A 9673-nucleotide genomic window follows, 5' to 3' on the forward strand; every position below is an offset into this window, starting at 1 on the left:
AGGAAACATAAAATAACAAGGCATGTTTCATATGTTTCTATCATATGTTTCATATATAAAAGCTTAAATATGAATGCTTGATGCTCATGCTCATGCAATGCAAGTTAAATTATGCAAGCCTAACACCTAGGGTGTTACATGGTGTATCCTTGAATTGTACTATGGGAAATTAGAATCGAAACCATAGATAATGTAGACCAACTCTAGTTGTTAGAACCAAACTCGACTCTTGGAGACACGCCGAACAGATGCAAACTAAGGTGCTATTTGAATCCCTTAAAATCATGATTCTAGAATCTAAATTCTAGATAAAAAAATCTATAGTTGTTTGATCCTATTCTACCTTGAGATTTTAGCTATTTGACGCTATCTTTTCTCCACAATACCCTCTAACCATTTTTTTTGCGTGGCTAGTGTCCGAACATCCAGACGGACGCGTATTCTACCTTGAGATTTTAGCTATTGACGCTATCTTTTCTCCACAATACCCTCTAACCATTTTTGGGCATGGCTAGCGTTCGGACGAGCGCACGTCCGAACACCCACGCAGCCCTCCTCCATTCACCTCACTCCGACTTGCATGCGTACCCTATCCTCAACGCAGCGCCCACCACTCCTTGTGCCCGAACAGCTGCACAGCCCCCCTGTCTCCTCACCTCCTCCTCGTATGCGCAACCTACCCCCGTTGCTACGCCCGCTCCTTCCCCTTGACCCACTCCCCTCTCTCCGCATGGGCAGGACCCAGGAGCTGGCCCCTAGCTCGTCACACCCCATCCTAGGCTCCCCGGCCGTGCACCCATCACTCCCGTGCCCCCATAAAACACTTGCAACATGAAAAACTTGGATGCAACATGCGTCTGGCATAAATGAAACATTTGAAACATATTTGTTGCAACATATGTGTGAAACATATGCAACATCGAGATAAAACACTTGCAACATATGTGTGAAACATATGCAACATCCTGATAAAACACTTGCAACATGTGTGAAACATTTGCAACATCCAGATAAAACACTTACAATATGTGTGTGAACACATTTGCAACATCCAGATAAAACACTTGCTGCAACATACGTCTGAAACAGATGAAACATTTTGAACAAACGCTTGCAACATATCTCAGAAAACACTTGCAAAATATGCAACATTTGCAACATCCCGATCTATTTTGCAGCATCCATATGTAACAATTGCAACATACCTCAACATCTGAAACACTTGAAACATGCATTTGCAACATAGGGGAGAAGAAGGCCGGGGCCGGTCAATTCGGTCGTCGGGGGTGGGATCCAGCAGTGCGCCAGCACCACCAGCACCGGCATTGGCTCGATCGGTCGGGCGGCACGCGCTACGGGAGGGAGCGGGCGGCGCGGCGCACGGCCAAAGCGAGGAGCGAGGTGCGAGTGGGGCGCACGACGGGCAGGAGAGAGGAACAAGGAGCGAGCGGCGTAGGTGGGGCGCACGACGGGCGGGAGCGAGGAGCAAGTGAGCGAGCGGCGCAGGGTGGGGCGCGGTGGGAGAAGGCCGCGGCAGCAAGCGGAGTGAGACGCGGTGTCCGGATGAGACGGATGCCCGTGGCCAAACATTACCATTTTTTTTGTCTAGACATGCCTGCGAATTGGCACCAACTACAAGCAAACAGCATATGTAAATACATGCGTTTTTGCCTTCCCCCACAAGCCCATAATTTGAATACAATCCAAACAGAGCCTAAATATTGTAGCTGGCTTGTGACCTTACCATAGACATTTTTAGCAGTAAAACAAACTCTAGTTGTTAGATCCAAAATCGACTCTTGCATGCATAGGTACAAACTAAGAGAAAAGACAGGTGGGCTGAAAGAAAGAAACAAAGAGGAGAGCCGTGTGATAGCTACGCAACATCTTTTTTTTCTTTCTTTGTGGTGAGATCGAGGAGATATATGCAACATCTGAAAGTGGGCTATGAAGAACGCCGAGGACGAAACATGCGATCTTCGGATTACAAAGTGGGCCAGACCACAAACATTGGCTCAAGATCTAAAGGACTGCTGTTCTGGATGGGCCAGCCTGAAAGAAATATGGGCCCGATCCAAAGGCTTTCTGCCCGTTAGTATGGCAACGGCGGCGGAGGAACATTGGCTCGGAGCCGCGGGCACGCCGGGCAGTGACGCTCTCCGTGGCCCCCTGTACCTCCGCCCTTCATCTCAACCGCAGGTCCGAAGGCAATTACGGAGGCAACAGCTCGTAGTACATGATACAAGTGGGCAGTGGCAAAGACGAATCTTTGGGTTCTGATCGTTGTGAAGCGTACACATCCAACTGGGTCCAATATTTCATCTGAATCTGAGAATTACTAGGAGGGGATGATCCATCTAACATCCGCCAGAGCCGCCAGCAGTGCAAGCAGAATACAGCATCAATCGTCGGCACAATCCTGATGGTTTACATCAAAACACGTCTTCCGGCCACGGTTGGGCCACGCTACACCGCGCTCCAGTATCTACACCGACCGCACGCGCCGGGAGCTGCACGTAGTACTAGTACTCCAGGCGCACGATCAGCCGTGGTGTAGCTGCAGCGGCAGCAACCGCGAGTAGGCGCCGTCGGGCCGGGACACGAGGTCCCCGTGGCTGCCCTGCTCCACCACGCGGCCGTCCTGCACCACCGCGATGGAGTCCACGCCGCGGATGGTGGACAGCCGGTGCGCCACCAGCACAGCGGTGCGGCCCTTCATGATGCGCTCCAGCGCCTCCTGCAGCACGCACTCGGACTCGGCGTCCAGCGCGCTGGTCGCCTCGTCCAGCAGCAGCACAGCGGGGTCCTTGAGCACGGCGCGCGCGATGGCGATGCGCTGCTTCTGCCCGCCGGACAGCTGCACCCCGCGCTCGCCCACGGGGGTCCGGTACCCGTCCGGGAGCGCGCTCACGAAGCCGTGCACGTTGGCCACCTTGGCCGCCTCCACGACCTCCTCCTCCGTCACGCCGTCCCGGCCGTAGGCAATGTTCTCCAGGATGCTGGTGGCGAACAGCACGGGCTCCTGCTGCACTAGCCCGATCCTGAGGCGCAGGGACTTCAGGTTCAGCCGCCGGATATCCTTGCCGTCGAATCATCACCTTCCCGGCGAGAGGGTCGTAGAAGCGCTCGATGAGCGCGATGACGGTGCTCTTCCCGGACCCGCTCGCCCCGACCAGCGCCTGGCTCTGCCCGGCCCGGATCCGCAGGCTGAAGTCCTTGAAGACCATCACGTCGGGGCGCGTCGGGTACGCGAAGTCGACGTGGCGAAAGTCGATCTCGCCGCGCACCGACTCCACCTGCTCCGAGTCCGGGTCGTCGGGGTCGATGCGGGTCCGGCTGTTGAGGATGGCGAACACGGAGCGGATGGACTCGCCGCCGCGGACGATCTCGGGCGCCAGGCTCACGGTCTCGGCGACGGAGTTGGCGGTGATCACCAGGACCACGAACACCTTGATGACCTTGGAGAAGGTGGACACGTGGGTGCGGACGAGGTGCGCACCGAACCATAGGATGAGCGCCTCGGAGGCGTACAGGGAGAGCTGGGACAGGCCGAAGAGCGCCCCCGAGATCTGGCTGCGCCGCAGGCTGTGCATCTGCGGGACGCGCAGCTCGCTGCAGAAGAGGGACAGGATCTTGTCCTGCGCGTTGAACGCCGCCACCGTGCGGATGTTGCTCACGCCCTCCCCGGCGATCATGCTCGTCTTGGCGTGGGCCTTGGCTGTGTCGCCGGCGAAGCCCTTCATCGACAGTTGCTGTCATTACCAGACGAAACCGTCAGTCATCGTCGTCATCCACATACAGAAAGCAGCTCCCAACGTCATCAACGTGATCATCTTAAAGCAAACAGTAGCATACACATGAGAATTGCAAGCCTGATGAAAAGGCAGTGTACGAGCGACGCAATGATTCAGCAGTGCATTCGTCCGAAACTCTGAAAGTGCTGCCGGCCCATGGCTGGCTCCCATGCACGCCTAGCAACAAAGCATGCGTCACGCAGTCTCTACGAATCACCGCAGCAAATTATTGCGAGCAAGGAAGCCAAGGGCATGGCTCCTGTGGCGCGAAAACGAGAGGCAGGGACGCGGGCGCGGCGCTCTGCGCGAGCACTGTCCCCGCGGACACGACGCGATCACGGCAACAGGACACGGCCGCAGAGCCTGCGAGACGGCCATCATGTGCGGGACTGCGAGTCGTAAAGGCCCGCGGACACGACGCGATCACGGCAACAGGACACGGCCGCAGAGCCTGCGAGACGGCCATCATGTGCGGGACTGCGAGTCGTGCACGAGGCGGCCGTGCAAACAGGCACTGCCGCGCAGCCTCGCAGGCCCAAGGACGGGAGGACCACCACAGCCACGGGCGTGAAACCTGAAGCCAGAAATCTCTATCCATGGCGCCGTGCATCATGTCCTCGTCGCTCTGAAAGAAAAACACATTTGGGCAAGCAATCGAAGCTGCTGCCGCCGCGATTAATGGCGCCGTGCCTAAACTCACGTCGGGAGCGTCCTTCGCGAGTCATTTACACCGAGTTCAATGAATAAGAACGTGCACCAGCGGATGGGATTTGATTAAAGAAGGGGTGAGAGTAAAGAGAGGAGCAAGCTTGCCAGTGGGGGCACATGTCCCGCACAGTAATCCATGCCAGTTGCGGCAGAGGCAGCCATGGGCCATGGATCCTACCATGACGTGCTCATGGATTTAATTGTCCCCACTTGTCTCCAGCTGATTCAGAAGCCCAGCTGCAACGGCTGACTGAGCCCCAAACGGGGCGACAGCCGCGCAGGTGAGGGCGTCGTGCAAAGCACTTGGTTTGGGATAAAATAGATGGGTCAAATTCTGCTAATCCAGCTGAACTACTGAGCGGAATCCGACCCCGGCAGCATTTCTAAACTCAGATCGGCCATGACTGAATAAGCAATTGAAGTAAACACGAGTAACCAGTTGTTCCATCGTTTTACCTGGGCAAAGTTGGCGAGGACGAGGAGAGGGAAGGTGATGAGGATGAGGAGGGCGACCCGCCATTCAATGATAAAGCTGACCACGAAGGACACAAGGAGGGATGTCATGTTCTGCAGGATAACTGATATCCGTTCAGCAATGGCAGACTTCACATCAGCAGCGTCCGTGGAGAGGCGAGCAGCAACAAGGTTTGAATTGTTCTCCTCCTGATCGAACCATCCGACATCGTTCCGTAAAATCACTGCAAAGAATTTTTTTTCAAGAAATTAAAGCATGCTCATGTTATCACATTGTGTGGGGATGCCAGGATGGGAAGAAGAAGCATGTTAAGGGCAGCCTGTGGATTCATACCGGCAAGCATCATCCTCCGCACCCTGGTGGTCAGGTTTTCGCCCATGATGCTGAAGAAATAATGCTGGACGAGGTATGCGACAACCGCATACAGCCCAGTACCGATGTAAATGAACACATACTCCCTGGTCTTGCTCTCCATTTTGTTGGGGTTCCGGTAATAGAATACTTCGATCATGTTGCTCATGACAATGGCAAATGTCGGGCCGATAAACCCAGATAGGATGGACCCAATAGCGCCAAGTATGGTGTAAGGCCACTCCGGTGCATTCAGTTTTAGGAGCTTGAAGAAGTAACCCCTTGGTGCTGGGTACTTCCGGTCATTGTCGGCATTGGAAACCATCTCGATGCGGCCATCAGCACCAGTGCTGTATGAGTAGCTTAGGTTCCTCAAGCTTCCTGACCTGAGGCTCAGTGACCGAGTGGAGAGGGAATTGCTCAAGCGGGATGACCTGGACTTGCGGATTGATGGGCATGCACGGTTTCTGGCTGTCTCTTGGAATCTGATGAGTGCAGCATATGCTCCTGAGCTTCCTTTGGCGAGGAGTTCATCGTGAGTACCAGTCTCAACAGCCTGGCCTTGCTGAATCACGGCAATCATGTCAACACACCTTATTGTTGATAACCTGTGGGCAACCACAACAGTCGTCCTGCCGACCATCAATCGATCAAGGGCCTCTTGAACGATACTCTCTGAACCAGCATCAAGTGCACTAGTGGCCTCATCTAGCAGCAAGAGTTTTGGATTCTTCAGCATCGCACGGGCAATGGCAATACGTTGCTTCTGACCACCAGAGAGCTGAAGTCCCCTCTCTCCCACCTGTGTTTCAGCAAAGGGTTTGCATTCAAGAAGTCAGTATTAGCTACCATAAACAGAATAGCGATAAAGAAGACAAAACCAACAGGACTATTTTGTTACAGAAAAAAATAATTGCAAATGTGTTTAAGAGAAAATTGCAAAACAATAAATGAAGTGTTTTGAAATCAAAACAGAAATGAAGTGCAAATATCATTAGAATTTAGAATATAAATAGTAGAACCCACATGAGTGTTGTAGCCATTAGGAAGAAGAGCAATGAAGCTATGGGCATTGGCTGAAGTAGCCGCAGCCTCAACCTCCGCCATTGTGGCATCAGGCTTGCCATAAAGAATGTTCTCAAGAATTGTAGTTGCAAAAAGTGCAGGTTCCTGATTCACCAAACCAATCTGATCCCTAAGCCACTTCAATTGCAGCGTCTTGATGTCCACATTATCCAGCAAAACTTGCCCTGCAGCAACAATCATGACCACTTACTAAAAATTAAATAGACTGACAAGTGACAACAACATAAAGGTGCACAGTTCATTTGCTCACCCTGATTAGGATCGTAAAACCGCTCAATGAGAGCAACAACCGTGCTCTTTCCAGACCCACTGCCTCCAACGACCGCTGCGGTCTTCCCCGCGGGGAAGAAGAGAGAAAAATCACGGAAAATCATGACATCCGGTCGGGAAGGATAGCTGAAGGCCACTTCCTTGAACTCTATGTTGCCATGTACTTCATCAAGGCACCTCCCGTCTGCCGTGTCCTGAACTATCGTTGGCCTCTGCCTTATCACTTCCAGCAACTTGTAGCCAGCAATCTTCCCTTTGCTGAATGCTCCAAGGTTTGAAAATGACTGCCCCAAGCTCCTGCAATATACAAATCAACACATTTGTTAGATTGGTTCAATCTGCGAAACTGCTAGAAAGCATAAGAGCATTTTTTAGTACTGACAGGCCACCGACGATTGCTGAGAAAATTGCAGTGAAGGCCTTCCCACCATCTGTCTGGCCATTCCGGATGAACACGCCGGCATACCAGAACACCAGTGCCCATGACATACAAGCAATTCCGTAGGTGCAGCCAATGCCAAGTCCCTTGGCCATCCCGGCCTTGTAACCCAGCTTCAGGGTGTTCTGAATTGCCTCCGAGTAGGAATTCAGGGCCTTGGTCTCCCCCACATAGGAGTAGACAGTCCTCACCTGGGCAATGGCCTAGGCAACATAAAGGTGGAAACCTTGCCATCAAAATTACTAACAAAATTGCATAAAAAAAGAGCAAACTGTAACATTTCCTGCATTTGAGCTTGTCACCCCAAAGAACAAGTAGCCAAGTACAACATGGGTTAGAAGAGCTACTTCATGAAAAGGTGCAAAACGACATGGAACGAGAGATTATCCCTCGAAAAGGGCTGGTTGGATCTAACAAGAAAGCTCGAAAGGATCCAAAACGACATCATATTGATGCCATGTGCCCAGCTACCTTGCTGCATTGGACTCTTTGACCGGGACGAGCTAGAGCCCACACTCCACAGTGATGTAGCCCACCCAGCCATCTCGATTTGTTGGCATGGAAAGGAGTTCCCGGAAATAGTACGTGCCCGTATCAGTGGTTGGGGGGAAGAGAGATGCTACCTGCTCGGCTATGATTCCGGCGTTGGCGTACGAGTCCCGACTCTTGGAGGTCAGGCCAGTGAGCGTGTACGCGTACAGCCCGCCGGCGAAGGCGATGCCCGGGATGACGGCGATGCTGAGCAGCGCGAGCCGCCACGCCGAGACGAACCCGACGACCAGCCCGGCCAGGAACGTCGCGAGGTAGTGGATGAAGTTGCCGACCTGCAAACATCATTCCATTTCCGTCCGCCGCACCACAGCCGTCAGATCTTTAGGCACGCCGGAGTCATGGAACCAACTGAGGTGGCGAGCGAGGCAGGAGGACAAGAGGGATTGGCTTGGTCACCTTCTCGCCAATGGCGTCCTGCACGAGGAGCGTGTCGGTAGAGACGCTGAAGACCACGTCGCCGGTGCGCGCGTCGGTGTCGAAGAAGCCCACGTCCTGCCGCAGCACGGCCTCGAGGTACCGCCTCCGCAGAGCTCCCGCCTGGCGCTCGCCCGTGTACATCCAGCACGCGATCTCTGCACGGAAACGGAGCAGGGAAGGAACACGGAGGCTTAAGACCATGAAGACGCCGCGACGCCGGCTAGGATAGGAGGAGTGTGTAGCAGGGAGCAGGGGCGAGGCACCCACCTAGGTACGACGAGGCGCAGACGACGAGGCCGAGGTAGACGAAGTAGAGCGAATACTGGAAGCAGAAGCTTGAGAGCGTCAGTCGTCAATAACCATAGCGCAGCGGCGAAGAGAAACAGCGAGGGGAAGCGAGAACGGAGAAGAGCCAGGAACGAACTGAATACGTGCCTTTGACACCTCGTCCGTCATGCGGCGGAGGTTGTGCTGGTTCTTGCCGAAGCCGTTGACGAGCTCGCCGAAGAGGAGGAAGAAGACCGGCATGGCGGCGCCGTGCACCACGGCGCCCGCGCTGCCCGCCGCCATGAGCAGCCAGTCCAGCGGGTCCGCGAAGCCGAACAGCTCGTGGAACGCCACGCTCTGCTCCGGCCGCTTCTTGACCGCGTCGCACCCGCCGCCGGCGCCGGCGCCACTGCAGCTCCCCGGCTCCGCCTTCCCCTCATCGCCCTCCGCCATTGCCACGCCTCCTTCCTAGCTTCTCTGGTCGGCTCTTCTTCCTCGCGACACGAGAGCTAGCGGCCTCTCACGGCCCTGGCATTGGATCTAAAAACCCAGTGGGGAAGGGGTGTGACCGAGACCACAGAGCGAGCTCAAAAGCCGCTCCTCTTCTTCCTCCTCGAGCAGCACCCCGCTGTTCGCCTTTGATCTTATACCGCAGGCGAGCACCCGTGTCGCCGCAGTGCACGGATTATTTTGGCCGGGCACTTGGGCGTGCTTAAAAAAAGCTTCGGGGCGAGCGAAGTCGGAGTGGCAGCATAGGAGTTGAGGTTGAGCTCGAGGGGTCAGGTTCAGGCCTTGTTTAGTCAGGGGAATTTGGATTTTGGGACTACTGTAGCACGTTCGTTTTTATTTAGCAAATAGTGTTTAAATATGGGCTAATTAGGTTTAAAACGTTCGTCTTGCAATTTCCCACCAAACTGTGCAATTAATTTTTCTTTTCGTTTACATTTAATGCTCCATGCACGAGCCGCAAACATTCGATGTGACATATACTGTAGCAACTTTTTGTAAGTTGGGATGAACTAAACGAGGCCTCAGCCGTTCAGGCGTTCAGCTCACGCAAGCGCGCGAGCACAGGCTTGCCTGCCGACGCCACTCGGCATCATCCGGCTTGAGCCCGTTCTGGTGTGGTGACTGTGACTGTGCGGTGCGAGAGGGCGCGGCTCTCTGAAACTTGGGGCCCCACATGTCAGTGCCATTAGGGTATTCACAGTCCCCTCCGACGTGGTGTACTCCGTACGTTGATGGGTATTGCAGTGTGTCAGGTATCGCAGCGTCTGGACGGTGGGCCACGGGCCCTCATGCCAGCGGTATTGT

General features: G+C 54.3%; 1 pseudogene; it reads right to left on the reverse strand.

Moving 5' to 3' along the window:
- Positions 1–2387: 2387 nt before the first annotated feature.
- On the reverse strand, positions 2388–9142 carry LOC136490705 (ABC transporter B family member 19-like; annotated as a pseudogene).
- Positions 9143–9673: the final 531 nt, after the last annotated feature.

Source organism: Miscanthus floridulus, chromosome 11 (genome assembly GCF_019320115.1).
Source record: "Miscanthus floridulus cultivar M001 chromosome 11, ASM1932011v1, whole genome shotgun sequence".
Taxonomy (NCBI): Eukaryota; Viridiplantae; Streptophyta; class Magnoliopsida; order Poales; family Poaceae; genus Miscanthus; species Miscanthus floridulus.